Genomic DNA, 22,153 nt, shown 5'->3' on the forward strand with positions numbered 1-22,153 from the left:
AGTCCTTATGCAAGTGGGATCATGGAGTATTTGTCTTTCTGTGGCTGGCTTTTTTCACTTAGCATAATATCTTCAAGGTTCATCTATGTTGTCACAAATAGCAGAATTCCTTTTTTTTATGGCTGAATAATATTCCATTGTATGTAAATAGCATATTTTCTTTATTTATCCACCGATGGGCATTTTTGTTCATTTCATGTCTTGGCTATTGTGACTAATGCTGCAATAATCTTAAAAGTGCAGATATCTCTTTGAAATCTGATTTCAATTTCTTTGTGTATATACCCTAAAATGGGACTGCTAGATCATATGGTAGTTCTATTTTTAATTTTTTTTAAACTCTCCATACTGTTTCCCATAGTCTGCACCAATTTACATTCCACCACCAGTGAACATAGGAGGCAACCTATGGAACACGAGAAAATTTGCAAACCATATATCTAATAAAGGGTTCATATCCAAAACGTACAAGGAACTCCTACAATTCAATAGTGGAAAAAACAAAAAAAAACAAATACAAATAGCCGATAACCTGAATAGACATTTCTCCAAAGAAGAAACACAAAGGCCAACAAGGTATATGAAAGGTGCTCAACAGCACTAGTCATCAGGGACATAAAAATTAAAACCACAAAAAGATATCAGCTCACATCTGTTAGGATAATTATTATCAACACAGTAAGACAACAAGTGTTGGCAAGGATGTGGAGAAAAAAGAAACTTTGCAGTATTTTTGACACTAGCCAAAAATCATGAAAGATGTAATTTTAGAAAAAGGATATCTCAGGGCCAGAGAAGAGAGATGACTCATTACTGCATTATTTCTTTTTCAGAACACAAAAAAATTTTGAGAACTTATTCTTTAAATGAGGAGTCAGTTTCATCACCTCTATTTAGATGTTTTATAGAGGACAACCTGTTATTTTTTGTGTGACTGGGGCTAATTACTTAACCTCTCTAAACTACAAGTTCCTCCTGTAATTATGTACATGAAGTATGTGACACAATGCTTCTTTGTGCATAGTGACTGCTAAATAGATAAACTCCAGAGGCACTAGAGCTGTGGTCGGCAAACTGCGGCTCGCGAGCCACATGCGGCTCTTTGGCCCCTTGAGTGTGGCTCTTCTTAAGCCTTAGGAGTACCCTAATTAAGTTAATAACAATGTACCTACCTATATAGTTTAAGTTTAAAAAATTTGGCTCTCAAAAGAAATTTCAATCGTTGTACTGTTGATGTTTGGCTCTGTTGACTAATGAGTTTGCTGACCACTGCACTAGAGTATTAGGAATAAGGCCACTAGAGTCAGACTACTTGGGTTCAAATTCTAGATGTTTTATTTATTCACAGTGTGACCTGGAACAACTTATTTGGCTTTGCTAAGCCTAAATTTTATTTTCTGCAAAATAAGAATGATAGTATCTACTTTATAAGGTTACTGTGAATATTAAATAGAATGAGATGTGTAAAACCTGGCACATTAAGCTCAATAATAGTCATTCATTAATTCAACAAATGTTTATGAAATATTTACCATATGCCTGTCACTATTTTATGTTTTGGGATGCAATGGTGAATTAAGACAGAAAGCAATCCTTGCTTTCATAGAGCTCCTATTTTGATTGGGAAGATAGACAATACATAAGTTAAAAAATAATATCAAATATAAGAGCTATGCAGAAACTAAAGCAGAGTAAGGGACTAGGGCAGGGGTGGGCAAACTTTTTGACTTGAGGGCCACAATGGGTTCTTAAACTGGACCGGAGGGCCGGAACAAAAGCATGGATGGAGTGTTTGTGTGAACTAATATAAATTCAAAGTAAACATCATTACATAAAAGGGTACGGTCTCATATTTTTTTTAGTTTTATTCATTTCAAACGGGCCGGATCCGGCCCACGGGCCATAATTTGCCCGTGGCTGGACTAGGGCAAGACTGTAGGGCCAGGAGGCATGCTATTTTTTTAAAATTATCATTCATTTAGGGTTGCTGGAAAGTCATCTTCTTTAAGGATGTGGCACCTGATCAGAGGCTTGGAAGATGTCAGAGAAGACAGCCATGTACAGATCTGGAGGAAGAACATTTTTTTTTTTTTTTGCAGCGGATTAGCCGATGTGATGTTCCTAATGAGGCAAGAATAACCTTAGTGTTCTCCAGGAAGAACAAAGACATCAAGGTGGCTGGAAAATAGTGAGTGAGGAGGAAAAGAGAAATAGGAGATGAGATCAGATTAGATAGGTAAGCAGGGCCCAGATCATGTTGGGTAGTGTCAAATGTTAGCTATTATAATTGTTACCATTGTTAAGCTCAAAGAGTTTTGGTTATTGAAGTAATGCTTTATCCCATTTAGTAAATCCTTGTAAGAGTCTATGAAGCAGAAACTTCTTATGATAATGATAATAATAGCAATAATGGCTGCCTTTATCATTTGACCTTTTACAAAATGATTTTCACATGTATAATCTCATTTACTCTTTACAACAATGCTGTAAGTTAGATAATTACTAGTATTTTTCTTTTGAGAAGGAAGGCTTACAGAGAATAAGGTACTTGTGCAGTCACATGGCCAAGTATGTAGAAGATACGGTGTTCAAAGTCTAACTCTAGATGACAGTAGTCCTCCCTTATCCATGGGGCATGCATTTCAAGACTCCCAGTGGATGTCTCAAATGGTGGTACTGAACCCTATATATATTGTGTGTTTTTTACAATACATACATACTTTTACACTTAAAGGAAGCAGTTTATGGCTCCTCTTTGGCATATGCAAATTTCCAGCATCATTAATCTTGTTTTGGAGCCATTATTAAATAAAATAGGGTCACTTAAACACTAGCATTGTGATACTGTGACAGCGGATCTGGTAACCCAGATGAGTACTACCTGACTAAGGGCGGTTAGTGGTGTACAGCATGGAGATGGGGGACAAAGTGATGATTCACCTCCTTGAAAGGTTCGGAGTGGGTCGGAGTCGCCCACCTATGACATAAGGCCATAATGTATCATAAGAGATTTTATTCCAGGTACCTGGGTGCAGGTGGGCTGAGACCGAGAAAAGCATCAGCATAGAGAGCAGGGAGAGATAGGTTTTTATTAATTTTTGGTTCCTCCCATGCCAGGTGTCTTCTGGTTATCTGAGCTATACTGTGCTCAAGGCTGCAAGCTTTCTGCAAGATGTCTGCTAAGCACAATAAGTTTTTCTCTGTCCCATTTTATTCTCTTTAACCCTTTCACTCCCCAGGCAGGACAGGTGGGATGGCTCAAGATTGTATCATGCTCCTCAGAATAGCAGGCAATTTAAAACATGAAATATTTATTTCTGGGATTTTCCATTTAACATTTTCAAATTGTTTATCCTGGGTAACTGAAATACTAAAAAACAAAACTGCAGGAAGGAAGAGGTGACTACTGTGTTGTTTTATTTATATTATGCCTCCCTGACTTATTGACCAGGTAACAAAAGTTATCAACAAAAGAGAATCTGATTTTGCAAGGAAATAGAGGTCAATTTCACAGCTACAAGTAGAACTCAAGGTACTGATTTTATTCCCTTAATATAATCAACATCTCAATTCAGTTGCCTACCTGTCCCTAATACTTGTGAATTTCATGGATATAATTTAAGTGTAGATCAGTAACTTGAAAGAATCAGTATAAATTCATAATAGTTGGGCATTGCTTCTATAAGTGAGTATTGCTTACTCTCACCCTCTAGTGCTTTCCATTAGTTCAAGGATAAAGTAGTCTTATGAGGGACAACATCTGAATTTGATTGAACAAAAAAATAATCTCATTTAGGAAGAATGATACATTACAAACACATTGATGCTGGAGGTTGGCATCAATCCATTCTATATATAACATACATTAAGATGTATCAAATGCTGACCAAGTTCATTGTGTAACAGAAGACACTGAATCAGGCTGTTAACTTGTCTTTTGTTTTAGATATTTCTGAGGTTGTTTTGTAAGGTGAAAAGTCAAATGATACACAGTAAATTGTAACACAGAGCAAAAATTAAAAAGAAAAGTCATATACTACTTGAGAATCGATTTTTCCTTTATGCATTTATTTTCTCTCTTTCTCACTGAAATTCCAGGAGCCAGTTTTGTTATGGTTGCCTTTGTCTGCTCTGTGCCCCAGGTAAAAGAAGTCACCTAGCAATCCTAAGCCTATTAATACTTTGCTGATATTTTACAAAGAGACCTAGTTTGAATTATATTGCACTAAGCTGATTAGGCTGGCCAATAACATTATTAATTATGGTTCGAACACATGAAATTTATACATAGTTTCTGTCCTTAAAATGTATCTATCCAATCCAAATAAGGAGACTAACAATGCATAAATAAAAGCTGACAAAGATACAAGAGGTTATATAGGATTATATTCAGTCAGATACATAATCTTAAACTTCAGGCTCTTTTTGACTGTCTAGAAATCGCTATTGCAAAAAGTCCACATCTTAAAAATGCTTTACAGATGACCTATAATAATATAAGTGAATGCTGAATGTTCTCTAGCATCCTAAAATAGATAAGTTATCTGTCCTTTGAATCCTAATCAGAGTGCCTGAATAATGATTGACTTATGTGACTTTTCTTATATATAGAAATGTACAGAGCTAGTAAGTTATTATTGCCTATTCAACATTACACAAAGGATATTAGGACACCATTTTCTCCTTGAATAAAATTAGAAATTGTGGTTAGGTGTCTCTGAAATATTACTATATCCATGTACATTTGGAGATATATAAGCTTCTGTGGCCTGGTGTGAAAACCTGACCATTACTAGTATTTACAGCATTGTTTCTCAAAGCGCTGTTTGTGGATCACTCTGATCCAAATCACCTGCGGTGTTTGTGAAGCTGCATAATCCTGAGCTCCAGGCATAGCTATTAAATCTAAATATCTGGAGGCGAGTTCAGGAATCTGTATTTGTCACAAGCTCCCCAACTCCAGGTAGACCAAAAGTTTGGAACCATGTTTAAACCACAACTATAGTCCTTATAGAGCAATAAAGTCCATTCTAAAAATGATTTGCCAATTTCAGATATACAGTTATTAGTAGTTAAGAGAGACCCATATGCCCTTCCTGAGAATGTTTTTCCATTGCCTCCTTTTTCTTACTATATGTCTTCATTTTGTTGTGGTGAAATATATATATAACATTAAATTTGCCATTTTGATCATTGGAACTATATAATTCAGTGGCATTAAATACAATCACAGTGTTGTGTGACTATCATTATGATCTATTTCCAACATTTTTTATCACCTCCAAAGAACATCTATACTTACTAAGAAACAACTACACATCCCCTTCTAAGCGGGCGCCTGCAGCCGGGGGAAGGAAATCCTACTCTTGCAAGAAATTCGTGCATCGGGCCTCTAGTTGTGAATAATATTGCAATAAACACTGGCATACAAGTAACTGCTCAAAGCCATATTTTCAATTATTTTGAGTATATACCTAAGAGTGGAATTGCTGGGTCAAAAAGTAATTTTATGTTAAATATTTTGAGGAACTGCTAAATTGTTTTGCGTAGTGGCAGCACCATTTTATAGGCCAATCAACAATGCATGAGAATCTTAATTTCTCCACATCCTCACCCACACATTACTTTATGTTTCTTGAATAATAGCCTTCCTAGTAAGTTTGGAGTGGTATTTACTTGGGTTTTGATTTGCATTTTCATAATGACTAATGGTACAGACATTTTTTTTTTCATGTTCTTATTGGCACTTTGTACATCTTCTTTGGAGAAATGTTCTGTTCAAGGCCTTTGATCATTTTTTTTTAAATTGGGTTATTTGTTTCTGTTGTTGAGATGGGAGTTCTTTATATAATCTGAATATTAAATGGCTTTACAATTTGCAAATGTTTTCTCCTCTTTTCTGGATTGTTTATTCACTCTATTGATTGTGTCCTTTCAGGTGCAAAAGTTTTTAATTTTGATGAAATTCACCTTATCTAAGAGTTTTATAATTTCAGCTCTTAAATTAATATATTTGACTTAGTTTTTGTATATGCTGTAAGGTAAAGGTCAAACTTCACTATTTTTTATGTGTATATTCAGTTTCCTCAGCACCATTTTTTGAAATACTGTTTTTTTCTCCCATTGAATGATCTTGGCTTCCTGTCAAAAATCAATTCACCATAGATGTATGGGTTTATTTTCAGCTTCTCAATTCTATTTCATAGATGTATATGTTTATCCTTATGCCAGTACCACACTGCATTGATTATTGTAGCTTCCTAGTATTGAAATTAGGAAGTGTGAAACTTCCAACTTTGTTCTTTTTCAAGATTGTGTGTCTCTTGAAGTTCTATATGAATTTTAGAATGGACTTATTCATTTCTACAAAATATGCTACTGGGATATTATTGAAGTTGCATTGATTTTTATTTTATTGTTCATTGCTTTTATTTATTTTCCTTCTTTTTCATTTTTTTTGGTTTTTTTTTCTCTTTTTTTCATTTTTTTTTTTTTTTATATGTTGGAGTTGTATTGAACCTGTGAATCATTTTTTTGTAGTACTGAAATCTTAACAACATTAAGTCTTCCAATCTATGACTACAGAATCTTTCCATTTAAGCTTTCTTTAATTTTTGTTAGGAATCTTTTGTAGTTTTCAGTGTATAGTCTTAAGCCTCTTTGGATAAATTAATTTCTAATTATTTTATTCTCTGTGATGCTATTATAAATGAATTTATTTCCTTCTAACATAGTGCATTGATAGTGTATATAAATACAACTAATATTTGCATGTTGTTTTTTATCCTGCAACATTGCTGAATTTATTTATTAGCTCTAACAGGTTTTTGTTTTTGTTTTGTATGTGTGTAGATTCCTTTAGGTTTTTCTATATCTAACATCTGCAAATAAGATACTTTAATTTACTTATTTCTAATTTGGATGCCCTTTATTTCTTTTTCTTACCTAATTGCTCTGGATAGAACTTCTACTATTATAAATTAGAATAGAAATGGCAAAAGTATCCTTTTTTTGTTCTTGTTCCTGATCATAGGAAAAAAGTTTTCAGTATGATGTTAGTTGAGAGATTTTTATATTTCACCTTTATCAAGTTAAAGAATTTCCCTTCTATTCTTATTTAATTAGACATTTCTTTTCTTTTTTTTTTTTTAATGCTGCAAGACACTTTTCTTTTGGGGGCTTCATTTAGAAAAAAATAGTGCTACATCAGTTTATTATATTCTATTTAGAGCCATTTTGGACAAAGAAAACCAGGCTAAGCAAATCTAGAAAGAACAAACAGAGTTTAGTCTATAGGAAAAAAAAGTTTATGGGGAAAAAGTTTAATGTACAAAATATGCTTTGATTTATACCAGATGCACAAAAACAAAGAGAGTTTAGATTTTCAAATGACTTTTTTTTTTGCATTTTTGAATTAGGTATTTCTATCATGATAGAGTGTTGGGTTTTGTCAAATGCATTTTTTTGCATAGATGTAGGTTTCCCCTTTATTATACTAACTAGGGGCCCAGTGCACAAATTCATGCACCTTGAAAGGAACTGTGGACCATGAGGCTTGGTGGGCCCAGGGGCAGGTCTCAGCCCATCCTCCACGCCCCCACCTGGGCACTCTAGCCATGGCCCCAGTCCCCAGTCTGCCAGCAGCCCTGCTCCTGCCTCCACTCCCACGTGCTGACAGCTGCTGGCATGGAGCAATTGGGGTCAGCGTTGCCAGTGGGTGTGAGCAGCTGCTGCATACCAATTGCCCCTCAGGAGCAGGGGAGGTGGAGAAGCCCTCAGGGGCTATTGGGGCTGGCAGCAGCCGCTCGCACCCACTGACGGTGCTGAGCGATCAGGACCGGCATCGAATGCAGGCAGTGGGTGCGAGTGGTGGCTCCAGTGCTGGCAGCAAGTGTGAGCACCCAGTGGAACTGCGGCCCACGGGAGCAAAGAATTTTCAGTAACCACCAAAGGCTCACCCCGATGACAGTGACTGGCACCCCGCCTTGGTCTGGTGCCCCCACTCACCTGCTCTACCATCCTGCTATGGCTGATGGATGCCTGCCATATTCCACACTCTACCACCTGCTGCCTATGCCCGCCATGTTCCACATGCCCCCTGGTGGTCAGCACATGTCATAGCAACTGGTTGTTTGGTTGTTCCGCCATTCAGTCTACAGTGGGGCCTTGACTTACGAGTTTAATTCGTTCCGAGACCGAGCTCGTTAAAGAGCTTGTTAAAGAGCTCGTTAACTCAAATTACTCTATCAACTCAATGCAAAAAATCGGCTGAGAGACAGTTGGTATCTCAAAAAACTCGTTAGCCGGGACACTCGTAAGTCAAGGCCCCACTGTATTTGCATATTAGGGTTTTATTTATATAGATGTGGTATTTTACACTTACTGATTTTTGCATCTTGGATCACCCTTATGAAATGAATTACACTTGGTCATTGTGTATAATCCTTATTATACCCTGATGCATTTGGTTTGTTAGTATTTTGTAGTTGGATATTCCAATATGCTACATTCAATATTAAACAAAACTTGTAGGCAGAAGATCAATAAAGTATAAGAGAACTTGCAAATCATCAATAAAATAAAAAGCAAGCTACTGAGTGGAAGAAAATATTTGCAAATCATAAGGGCTAATATCCAAAATATATAAAAAACTCATAAGAATCAATAGCAAAAAACAATCAAATTAAAAAGTGGAAAGAATATCTGAATAGACATCTTTATTTCTCCATGTGGCTTTAAGTTGTCCCTACTGTCTTTTCATTTCATTGGCAATTTTTTTAAGACAGGTTTATTATTAACAAACTCTCTTAACTTTTGTTTATCTGATAATGCCTCAATTTCTCCTTTACTTCTTAAGGATAGTTTTCCTGATATAGAATTTTTGTTTGACTGCTGTTGTTGTTTTCAGGTTTTTAAATGTGTGACCTGACTGCTTTGTTGTCTCCATGGTTTCTAATGAGAAAGCAACTGTTAGTCATGAGGACCCCTTATATACAATGAGTAAATTCTTTCTTGCCACTATTAACATTTTCTCTTTTTGTCTTTTGACTACCTATATTATAAAAACCCAGTGGCCCTAAGACTGTTATGACCAAATACTAGTCGCCAGGAGTCTGCGTGGGAGGCGCAAGTGGGTGGGCCGGGCTGCATGCGCAGTGAGGCACCTGCAGGTGGGCGGGGAATTGACTCTGGGTCCCTTGGCGCACTGGTTCTCGGGGGAGTCCTGTAGTGCCAGCGGGACTTGGTGGTCCAGGTCTCCAGTGATTTCCCCCGGGTCTGGGTCCCGTGCAATTTTGCTCACTGGGTCATTAGTTTGACTATAATGTGTCTCTGCTGCATTCTTTTGAGACTTTCCTGAAGGGAGTTCATTAAACTACTTAGATGCATACTAGTAGATGAAAGTCTTTCCTATCATTTGAGAAGCTTTTGGCAATTATTTCTTAAAATATATATATAGAGAGAGAGATAGATATAGATAGATATAGATATAGATATAGATATAGATATAGATATAGATATAGATATAGATATAGATATAGATATAGATATAGATGATATAGATATTTTACTCCTTCTCTCTTATTTTTCTGGGACTCCCATATGCATATCTTGGTCTGCTTGATGGTGTCCCACAGATCTGTTAGGCTTTGTTCACTTTTTTCATTCTTTTTTCTTTCTGTTCCTCAGACTGGATAATTTTAATTTTTTCTTATCTTTAAGTTCACTGATTGTTTCTTCTTCCTGCTCATTTCTACTATTGAAACCCTCTAGTGTTTTTGTTTGCTTGTTTTTTGTTTTTTATTTCAGTTATTGTACTTTTCAGTTCCAGAAGTTCTGTAGGATTCCTTTTTGTAATTTGTATCTTTTCTTGATATTGTTTTATTTTAGGTGGGTATTTTCCCCATGGTTTTCTTTAGCTCTTTGGGCATATTTGAGACATTTGATATAAAGTCTATTAAGTTTAACATCAGAGCCTCCTCAGGGATGGATTTTATGATTTTTTTCCTTTGAGTAGCCCATGCTTTCCTGTTTTCTCATATGCTTAATCATACTTTATGTTGAAAAATGGAAATTTGAATATTATAATGTGGTGATTCTGGAGATCAGATTTTTGTCCTTCCCCAGAATATGAAATTCTTGCTTTTTGAAAGCTTAGCTTTTGGTTAGCCAGTGCTTTGACTGAGATTAACTCCAGTGCCAGCAGCTGAAAACAAAATAAAGCAAAACAAAAATCCCCTCCCAGTCTTTGCAGATTGACTCTGGGGTTTTATACTACATTAATACTTAGGTCATTTATAGTTTTGCCTTAGCCTTTACTTCCTACTTGCACTAAGACTTTAAATTGGCTAGTAGTGGAAGTTTAGTACATTGTTCAGTAGGGTTCTCTTTATACAGTATCATGTCATCAGTAAATAATGACAGCTTTACTTATTCCTTTCCAATTTGTATGCCTTTTATTTCTTCTTGTCTGATTGCTCTGTCTAGGACTTCATATACTATATTAAATAAGAGTGGTGAAAGGTGTCATCTCTGTCTTGTTGCTGATCTTAGGGGATACACTTTCAGTTTTTGCCCATTGAGTATGACGTTGGCTATGTGGTTTGTCTTGATTTATTTCATGCATCCATTAGCAAGATGTGTCTTAAGGTATCAGAAAAGGCTAAGAGAGCTCATAAGGGTGTTATACTTTATGTAAAACTGGATGTAATTAAGTGTATTTGGTATAATTTGGTAGGTTATTTTATGGGAATGTGCAAGAATATATATTTTTTAATAAATTAGTAGTAATTGCTTCTTCACTTTACAACATTTTGGTTTATGAAAGGTTTCAGAAGAATACTCTACTTTCCAGTAGCAGGGAAAACCTGAATATAATAAATTTGTCATTTTAAGTAATTGGAGGAAAGATAGATTATTCAGTAAATGGTATTGTGATAATTGGTTAGTAATCCTAGAGGAAGACAAAATTCAAACCCTGTCTCATAACTTATAACAACATAAATTAAAGGTAGATCAAAGATTCAAATATACATAAGAAGTAGATATGGGAAATATTAGGGAAATCAAAAGTAAGACAGATGATATTGAAAATGGCTTAGAAAGAAGACTCTTAGTTTATATTCAGGAAATTGGGTCGCTCATTTATCAGTTAGCAATAAAAATCCCATTACTGAGGAAAGTGGAGTGATAACCATCAGCAGCTATAGAATCACAGTTACCAAGACTCACCTGTGTTGGTTTGGGGTGAAGTGCAGGTGAAATTGGGGGACTATACTGAAAATCAGGCATTTGTCTTTCCAGAAACTTCAATAGAATCTAGGGGTTTAAGAATCCTCATACATTTGTGGAAAGGCCAATTCATATTTTATGTTGGTGTTAATTCCAGAAAGGACGAATCAGTGATCCTTCTGATATTGAAAGTATCTGATACAAATAATTTCCAAAAAGAAGCTGATTGGTTTCCTTGAGGGATTTTACCAATTCAGGGACTCAGCATTAATCTCTGCCAATATTCAGACAGGTTAACCACTCAATAGAGATAGTAGCTTGATCACACTTTGTGAGAAGTCACGCTGTTAGGCTCATGCAGACTCTCCATCTCTGCCTAAGTGATTGCTTTGTTCATGTACCTAATATGAAACCACTGACATGGCCAAGTAAAGATGATGGCTGATCTTCACTGGATAAGTTATACTGTCATCTGGTTGTTCCATGCTTCTCTGTAGTAGGTGTTCTCCAGTGGCCATTAACACAAAACATATAGTTCCATCCAATTTATGACTATTTCCATAGATCCATTAAAATGTTTATTTCCAGCCTAATCAGTTTGGCTCAATGGATAGAGCATCAGCCTACAGACTCAAGGGTCCTGGGTTCGATTCCAGTCAAGGGCATGTACCTTGGTTGTGGGCACATCCCCAGTAGGGAGTGTGCAGGAGGCAGCTGATCGATGTTTCTGTCTATCCCTTTCCTTTCCTCTCTGTAAAAAATCAATAAAATATATTTTTTTAAAAAATGTTTATTTCCAGAACTCTGTCTCTAATTTTCCAAACTTGATTCTTTATTATCTCTAACCAACCAGATATGTCACTGACCACTGATTATGTGTCTATGAATCTTTATCTCTGGTCATTTCTCCCTCTATTGATAGGAGTCATGCAAGATTTGATCATTGAGGAAAATTTCCTCACCATTTTCCTATAAAGTTACCCTTGAGTGGTGCTATAAGCAGTAGAAATCAACTATTTGCTTGTACCAACATAGTAAGCAATATCATCTATGAATTGGACACAAGACATATTGAGCTTATGTAGTAGCAACAGTGTAGTCTACAGCCATAGGATCTCTTTCAATGTTACTGTAATGGCTGTACTTAGTCAAATAGTGGCTTGAACACTTGAACAATATGAAATCAATAGCAAATATGAGGATTGTAGAGTTGGTATCTTTTGTTTATTTCCCTGAAAAACTTGATATAAAGAATGAATGACAGGCTAATGTAAGTCAATTAACAACTCATGGAATTCAGAAAGACACTGTTTTATTTCTTAGGGCTGCCATAACCAATTACCCCAATCTAAGAATATAAATATCTATTCTCTACTAGTTCTGTGGATCAAAAGTCTGAATTCAGGGTTTTGGTATGATATTGTCCTTCTATAGTTTTGAAGGGGAATCCATGCTATAATTTTCTTCTATCCTCTGGTGGCTGTCAGAAATTCTTGCCATTCTGAAGCTTATAGATGCATCACTCCAATCTATGCCTCCATCTTCCCATGGACCTCTTCTATGGTAACTTGGGGATTTTTCCTTTTCTGTTCTTCATAAGTATACTCATAATTAAGTTTAGTGTTCACCCTAAATAAGAATGATCTCATTTTTATTGATTTTAGAGAGAAAGAGAGTTAGAGAGAGAGATATAAACATCAATGATGACAGAGTATCAATGATTGGCTGCCTCCTGCATGCCCCACATTGGGGATCAAGCCCACAACCCAGGCACATGCCCTGACTGGGAGTCGAACCATGACTTCCTGGTTCATAGTTTTGCAGATTTTTAACTTAATTACATTTACAAAGATCCTATTTCCATATAAAGTCATATCCACAGGTACCATGGTTTAGAAACTGAATGTAATTTTTATAGCCAACCAACTGACCTAGTACAGCCATTATGGCAACATTTAAAGAGATCCTATGTACTATAGCCATAGGGATGACCACTAAAAATGAAATCTAAGGTTATTTGTAAGGATAGTAGAGATACAAAGGAGATTTAATATGTAGCTTGATAGGTCTCTTATGTTCAAATCAGGGCTCAGGTAAGAAATGGGTGGAATCCTGAGACCTGAGATGTAGAGTTTTTGGTAAATGCATTTAAAAAAAAAGATGGAGCTAAATCAAAAAGACATCAGTTCTATGTGATTAGGGCTTACCATAATGACTTCATTTTTACTTGATTATATCTTTAAAGAACCTATGTCAAAATAAGGTCACATCTGAGATACTGGGGATTAAAATTTCAACATATCAGTTTTGAGGGGATATAATTAACCCATAACCCAGAGATATTTTTACCACTCAATGATCCAAGCAGAGACAAATGTCTTTATTACTATCCTGGCTAGTTACAGCATTCCTGGATAGTAAGTTTATGCAGATGTCTCGTGTAGTTTCTTGCCTTATCCCAATCAGTAACCATATATTCTTCCTCTGTGTTAGTGCTACAGCACAGCCACTAGCATACAACAGGCCCTTTTTCTTTTCAATTCATACATGTATTTTATCTGTCTATCTATCTATCTATCTATCTATCTATCTATCTATCTATCTATCAACTATCTATTATTTATTTATTTATTTTCTTTAATACCCCACTGACACCCCTGGATAAATCCTCTAGACAAAAAATCAGACAAGAAACATCAATCCTAAATGACTCACTAGATCAGATGGACTTAATTAAAATCTTCAGATCATTTCACCCCAAAGCCATAGAATATACATTCTTCTCAAGTGCACATGGGACATTTTCAAAGATAGACCACATATTGGGTCACAGTCAAAGTCTCTTCAAATTCAAGAAGATTGAAATCATATCAAGCATCTTCTCAGACCATAATGACATAATATTAGAAATAAACTACAATAAGAGCAATCAAAAAAACTCAAACACTTGGAAGCTGACTAGCATGCTATTAAACAATGATTGGGTTACCAAAGAGATCAAATAAGAAATTAAAAACATCTTGGAAATGAATGACAATGAAAACACAACAATTCAAAATCTATGGGACACAGTGAAAGCAGTCCTGAGAGGGAAGTTTATAGCTCTACAGGCCTATCTCAAAAACAAGAAAAATTGGTAATAAATTATCTAACTCTACAACGTAAAGAATTAGAGAGCAACAAGAAAAGCCCAGAGTGAGCAGAAGGAAGGAGATAATAAAGATCAGAGCAGAAATTTTGACATAGAGACCAAAAACACAATACAAAAGATCAATAAAACCAAGAGCTGGTTCTTTGAAAGGATAAAAAAGATTGACGGACCTCTATCCAGGCTCACCAAGAAGCAAAGAGAGGGAACTCAAATAAACAAAATCAGAAATGAAAGAGGCAAAATAACAACAGACCCCATAGAAATACAAAGGAATGTAAAAAAAAATACTACGAACAACTCTATTCCAACAAAGTGGGCAATCTAGAGGAAATGGACATATTCCTAGAATAATACGACCTTCCAAACCTCAATCAAGAAGAATCTAAAAATCTCAATAGGCTGATAACTATGGAAGAAATTGAAGCAGTAATCGAAAAGCTTCCAGCAAACAAAAGCCCAGGACCAGATGGCTTCACAGGGGAGTTTTACCGAACATTCAAAGAAGAATTAAAATCTATCCTGCACAGACTATTCCAAAAAGTTCAAGAGGAAGGCACACTTTCAAGCTCTTTCTATGAAGCCAGCAATACCCTAATCCCAAAACCAGATAAAGACAACACAAAAAAGAGAATTACAGGCTGATAACCCTCATGAACATAGATGCCAAAACCCTCAACAAATTCTAGAAAATTGGATCCACCATTACATCAGAAAGATCATACACCGTGACCAAGTAGATTTTATTCCAGGGATGCAAGGATGGTACAATATCCACAAATCAATAAATGTGATACATCACATAAACAAATTGAAAGATAAAAATCACATAGTCATATCAATTGATGCAGAAAAAGCATTTGACAAAATCCAACACCCTTTCTTGATAAAAACCCTCAGCAAAGTGGCAATAGAGGGATCATACCTCAACATAAAAAAAGCCATATATGACAAACCTACAGCCAACATCATACTCAATGGGAAAAATCTAAAACAATTTTACCTAAGAACAGAAACCAGACAGGGATGCCCACTTTCACCATGCCTGTTCGACATAGTACTGGAAGTTCTAGGCATAGCAATTAGACAAGAAGAAGAAATAAAAGGTATTTATTTATTTATTTATTTATTTATTTATTTATTTATTTTTGTATTTGTTTTCCTTTTAATTTTTTTTAGTGTTAAAAACATATTTTTCAATTACAGTTTCTATAAATTTTAAGTGTTTTCATTATATCTATCCTTCATTTTTATTACACTTACAAGTTTAGAGAGGAATTCAACATTATCTCAGAACACCATGTACTTGAAACTGGCATTTCATTGATTCGTTTTATAAACACATATTAAGTATATGTACTTAGGTAATGCTCAAGACATCAGTGAGACAAAAGATAATGTTTCAAAATCCTTCTCTCAAATCACTCAAAACCTAGTGTCACAAAACATTAGCCATGTCGTACTGGTTTGATTCTAACCAGTTATCAACTTCCTTGGCTTCATTTTTCTCTTTTGTTGGAAATGGCCCTGTGTTCTATCACAACTTCCTATTACTTCTCTCTGAATTATAAAGATGCTAACAATTTATAATTCCTAATCATAAAACTTATATGTTTTTTAGGTCATGGAGTCTGAAATCTCAATCCTGGCCACACCAGGCAATATCAACAATTTCTGTTATCCAGTTATTTGTCTGGATGGCCTCTCTTCCCTTAGAAAATGATTTTACTTTTGTTCCTCCCTGTGATTTAAGCCACTCTTTTTTTTTAATGTTGTTTTATTGCTTAAAGTATTACAAAGAGTATTACATATGTCTCCTTCCCATCTCCTTGACATTCCCCTGGCCTCCCCTACCCCCCCCCCCAGTGTCTTATGTCCATTGGTTATGCTTATATGCATGCATATAAGTCCTTCGGTTGATCTCTTACCCCCCCCTCCTGCCCCCCAACCCTCCTCAGCCTTCCCGCTGTCGTTTGACAGTCTGTTCGATGCTGCTCTGCCTCTATATCTATTTTTGTTCATCAGTTTATAATGGTCTTTATTATCCATAAATGAGTGAGATCATGTGGTATTTTTATTTCATTGACTGGCTTATTTCATTTAGAATAATGCTCTCTAGTTCCATCCATGCTGTTGCAAATGGTAAGAATTCCTTCTTTTTTACAGCAGCATAGTATTCCATTGTGTAGATGTACCACAGTTTTCTAATCCATTCATCTGCTGATGGGCACTTAGGCTGTTTCTAGATCTTCGCTATGGTAAATTGTGCTGCTATGAACATAGGGATGCATATACCCTTTCTGATTGTTGTTTCTGGTTTCTTGGGATATATTCCTAGAAGTGGGATCACTGGGTCAAATTAAGCCACTCTTTTAATGTTACATAGTGATTTGGATTCATGATGGTCTGTCTTTAACTCAGACAACTCCAGCCATCTGCACAATGGGTCTAAGAAATATTTCAAGGAATCATCATAATATGACAAATTCAGAACTAAGGAAGTCTATTTGGATGTAAATTAAGATTTTGAGTCAACAGACATACTCTAGATTTTCTGGTTTAGTGTCTCAGTATCTATTCTGATTAAAATTATTCTGATTAAATCAGATGTTCTTTTCCTTTGTAATTTTCAATTTAGAGTTAAATGTCTTTTATATTGAAGCAAAGTGTTTCAAAGTATTAAAGGGCACAGATTTCTATTCCAGCCAGGATCTTCTCAGAAATTACTCTATTAAGTCTTAATTTTTTCCTTGTTCTAGAATATGAGCAAACCTTATTTGTATAGGTAAAGTATAAAATAATTCCAATTCATATTAAAATATCATTCGCATCTTAAAATACCCAAGAGTTTGTACCAACTCTTAAATTCTTACAAGGATATGTTTAGAAAATCAGGTTAGAAGAATAACAGATTCTCTTATGTCTACATACAAGAAAAATTTATTAATGCTCACCCATACGTTATATCCAGTTATAGAGAAATACAAATTTTTAGTTTTCATGGTCTTTTAAGGGAAAAAAATGCTTTTTTCGAGATAAAAATATATGTGCGTTTCCTAACCGACTACAAATTTAAATTGCTAAAGCAGTCTTCTAGGAGTTTAAAGGTACATTTCTCCAAAATAGAATCGAGTTTTAATATTTGAATATTTCACTGAGCTAGTAAGATGCAGTCCTAATTCTAAAATATGTCAGTGCAGAACATCTAAACAGATGAATGAATGAAAAGTGAGTTTATTCTAATTATTTTGATAAATACCTTCAGTTGATTATGAAGACTAAATCAGTTCAAAGAAATTTCAGAGAAATGATCCATATGCCACATGGCTAGGAATAGCCACACAACTTATACCAATTCTAAGAAAAAAAAAAAAAAGAAATTCTGTCCATTTTATGGTGTAAAATGACACTGCATTTCTAGTTTTCAAAATCTCAGGTAAATCAAAGTAGAAAGCTTGCTCCTAGCTAAATCAAGAGAAAGACTGATGAAGGAAAAATATGACCAGGGCAGAACCATCTGTGATGATTTCAGGCTTGTGCCAAAAACACAATAAAAATTAAGAGGTAAAGGAAAGACAATTTCAAAGGGATTTGAATCCTGAAGAAAATATCTGTGTATACAGATACAAAAAAAAAAAAAAGATGCTCTCTTATACTAATGTTAGAAGCATGTAGATCCTAACTCTTAGAATCACTGTATTTTTTGTTTTTAATCCCCATCTTTTATTCTTATAGTTTCCTGTTTGGGGTATGCAGTCAAACAAACAAAATCTATGCCCCCAAGATTACTATATGCCTTTGCTGGGAGAAGGTTCTGGGTAACTCATTTTGTCCTGTTGTAATGTTTAATGGTGTTTCTTTTCCTTTAAAAAATGTTCTCATTTGGATGATAAATTATATGCTCACACTAAGAATGAAAGAAACTTGAATAGTCCCATATAGCACAAAGTTATCTATGATGTCTAATTCATCTTCTGTCTCTAGGCACTTTAAGGTCTCAGTAATTGAAATATCTAGTTGTCAGTTATTACTGTGCATTTCTGTCTCTCTTAGTATTAATTAAAGTAAAATTAGATTAAAATGCTTAAATATTTCTTCTGAGCTCTTATCTTGATTTATGTGATGCTTAATTGAAAAGAGCATTATGACCAATAAGAGAATACTTTCTAAGCGATGGTTACATTTATTGAATTAGTCGAGAAATAAGGTACTTTGGAAAGCCTTCAATATAGTGTTTTCCCATCCAACTGTTGTACATGTTATTCCTAAGTTCAGGTCAATTGTGTTCTTTTGATAAGATAAAAAATGCTACATACATAATTATTGAAAATTAATTTTACCAATTTGTACTTCTTAATTCCTTCACCTTTTAGCTGAGTGAGAAAGGTGAAGGGTTTAAGAAATACAAATTGGTAGTTACAAAAGAGTCATGGGATGTAAAGTACCGGATAGGGAAAATAATCAATAATATGGTAATAACTATGTGTGGTGCCAGGTATATACTGGAAATATTGGGAGGATCACTTTGTAAAGTATATTATAGTCTAAACACTATACTATACACCTGAAACTAAAACAAAATAATATTGAATGTAAACTGTAGTTGAAAAATAAAATTTAAACAAAGGGAAAATAATAGGTTAATGGCATATGAACAGGCATTAACTAAGCTAATAGAAAGCTTTCTTTGATATGCTCTATAATGCTTTACTTCGCATCAAATTGCATTTGGGACCAGCTAAGATCGTGCTGAGTTGATATCAAGCATCTATAACAGGAAATTTAGCTGAGAGACATTAGCAGAAATGAAGAGTGATTTAGTAGGTGAATAAGAGATTCTGAACACCTCTTAGGACAGTTTTGAAGCTATAATACAGGGAGAGAACTGGGTATCTGAAACTGTAGGTATTATAGGGCTTAAGAAATTAAATATGGGGCCAAGGGTAACTTGGCCAATACTTCAGAATTATATTCTTCTTGCATAGGTTCTTTTTCTTGGGGCTCATCTGCAAGCATCATGGCTTTATTTCAAGGCCTCTGAAAGACTCCTGCCACCTGGAATCTGTCACATAGTCACATCGTATAGCACCAAAGACTATCCTTGTTTCTAGTCTGAATAAAAATGTTAAATATTTCAGGAATAATTTTATAAAAAATACATGTTTTTCTCCTTGAAATTTTAGAAATTGCCTTCTTTTTTTTTGGCAGAACAACTGCCTCTTGGACAATATGTATCTCTGTTTTGATTTGAGCAAATTTTCAGTCTAGTTCTTCATAACAGAGACCAATTTACATCAAAGATAACTTCAAAACTGTTTATCTGTTAGAAGGGGTTTTGGAAAGCACTATTTGTACTTACTTTTTAAATAAAATAATTTAGAGCTATTATAGCTTCTCCTTTCACATTGGTATTTTATGTTTATCTCTGAGAAGTACCTAATTACATTGTTTAGCCCCAAATTTCTAAAATCTGCACACTTAATCCTGATATTTAATTATTTTACTGTTTTCAAGAGAAATGTGTGAATTTGGGCTGTAAAACAGTGCCAACATTTGTAAGAAAAATCAGTGGGCCAGCTCAGGCTAGAATTCGATAATCCCAGGTTTGCCGAATGTCAAGGGCAGGAGGAAAGCTCATCTAGAACCTTAGTCTCACTCCATTTTGGAAGTGATGTGCCAAACATATAGACATATAAGGATAAGTGCATTCAATTTTATGTTTTATCTCCTTTGTTATGTTTATTTGTAAGAAGATCAACCAAAACAACTGTGCACAACCTCTAAGAAAAGAAATGTATGGTTAACACAGTATGAAACTAAGAGGGAATAATTTTGTCCCAAGTACCTACTTCTGTACTCCCGCTCCAGTCAATACAGGAATGGACTTTGAGGATGGTCTGCATAGAAGGGGGATGGGGCTTTTCTTCCCACTACGGATGAAGAATCTATTGCAGGGCAGGGTGGAGCTGCCAAATTTCTCCATGGTCTAAAGAGCCAGACCTGAAGTTCCAGATAAGCGTAGTAAGATCAGAGCCTTGCTGTATTTGAAATTCAGTGGAAGAGCCCATCGTCTTGAACCCCTTTTAAGAAGATTCTGTTCCCCATGACTCCATATCTGTGTTTCTCTTTTGTCACTTTAATTTGTTCATTAGATTCCACATATAAGTGAGACCATGTGATACTTGTCTTTCTCTGACTGGCTTATTTTGTACAGCATAATACTCTCCATGTCCTTTCACGTTGTCTCAAAGGGCAAGAGATCCTTCTTGTTTATAGCTGCATAGTATTGCATTGTGTAAATGAACCACAGGTTTTTTTCCTCACTCATCTGCTGCTGGGCATTTGGGATGTTTCCAGATCTTAGTTATTCTATTTTGTTAATCCTCACTGGAGGGTATTTCTTCCATTGATGTTAGAGAGAGTGAAAGGGAAGGGGGAGGGGAAGAGAGGAGAGAGAGAGAGAACTATTGATGTGAAAGAGCCACATCAATCAGTTGCCTCCTGTACACACCCAACTGCAATAGGGAACTTGCAACCCAGGTAGGTGCCTTTGACCAGGAACTGAAGGCTCCCAATCAAACCCAGGAGCCTTCAGTTCATGGTCCAACACTCTAACCACTGAGCAACGCTGGCGAGGTCCAGATCTTAGCTATTATAAATAGTGCTGTTATGAACATAAGGGTGCATATATTCTCTCTGGTTGGTGTTTCAGGATTCTTAGAACAAAATAGATCCAGAGACATGGAAGCATGGAACAAGCTAACAAATATCAGATAGAAGGAGGAGAGAGGTTAAGAAGAGATAAAACCAAAAGGCTTGCATGCATGCATAGCCCATGGACACGACAGTAGTGCAGTGAAGGTCTGTGGTGGGGGGTGGGGGGACAGGAATGAGGTGGAGAGGGTCAATCGGGGGGAATGGCAGACATCAGTAATACTTTCAACAATAAATATAAATTTAATTTTTTATTGTAGAATGCATTTAATTTATAACCTCCTATTTCAAAAATACATGGAAAACATTTATTGTGAGGTTTCATTGCTTGCTGTGTAAGGAACAGAATAAGAGCTGAAAAGCACCTTTGAAATGATGTCCAACTCTCTTATTTGTCAAAATGAGGACCTTATTAGAGAAGGTAAGTGAGTTGCCCGAATATACAGAAAACTAGTAGAGTAACCAGGACCAGAATTCAAGTGCCCTGCTCGTATTAAAGTGCTTTTTCCATCATTTCACAGATTTGAAATGTACTGAGACTCACTAAAGCACCACTAAAAATGCAATTTTCATTTCTAGATTCATTGAATTACTCTTTGTCAAAACACCTTAGGAGTGTGTTTTTAAAGACAACTCCACTTTTATTTTCTAATTTGCATAGATTTGTTTTTCTTTTTGGAGAAGATAGCATGCAGTCAAGATGCTTAACTCCACTCACAGAGATCCATACATTGTCATCCTGATGGATGGAAAAAGAAAGCACGCAGAAGAAAATGACTCCATCTCTTGAAGGTACACCGTCCTCTTTTCTTCTCAGATTAATGCTATCTGACATGAACATTGCAATTCACTGCATCCTTCAGAAAATGTAAAAGGACAGTTTTCCTGAAAAGCAAACTACAGGTTTTAGAAATATAACTAAAATGAAAAGCAGCGTGTAGCTGGGTCTTCTGGTTAGGCACATGGAAAATGTTTTCTATTTGGCAGCATCTATCCAGAGGCCCAAAGCGTTCACAACCAAGCATTTTGCTATTCGTATAACTGGTTCTTCCCCTTGTTCTT

This window comes from Myotis myotis, unplaced genomic scaffold (assembly GCF_014108235.1).
Source record: "Myotis myotis isolate mMyoMyo1 unplaced genomic scaffold, mMyoMyo1.p scaffold_m19_p_4, whole genome shotgun sequence".
Classification (NCBI taxonomy): Eukaryota; Metazoa; Chordata; class Mammalia; order Chiroptera; family Vespertilionidae; genus Myotis; species Myotis myotis.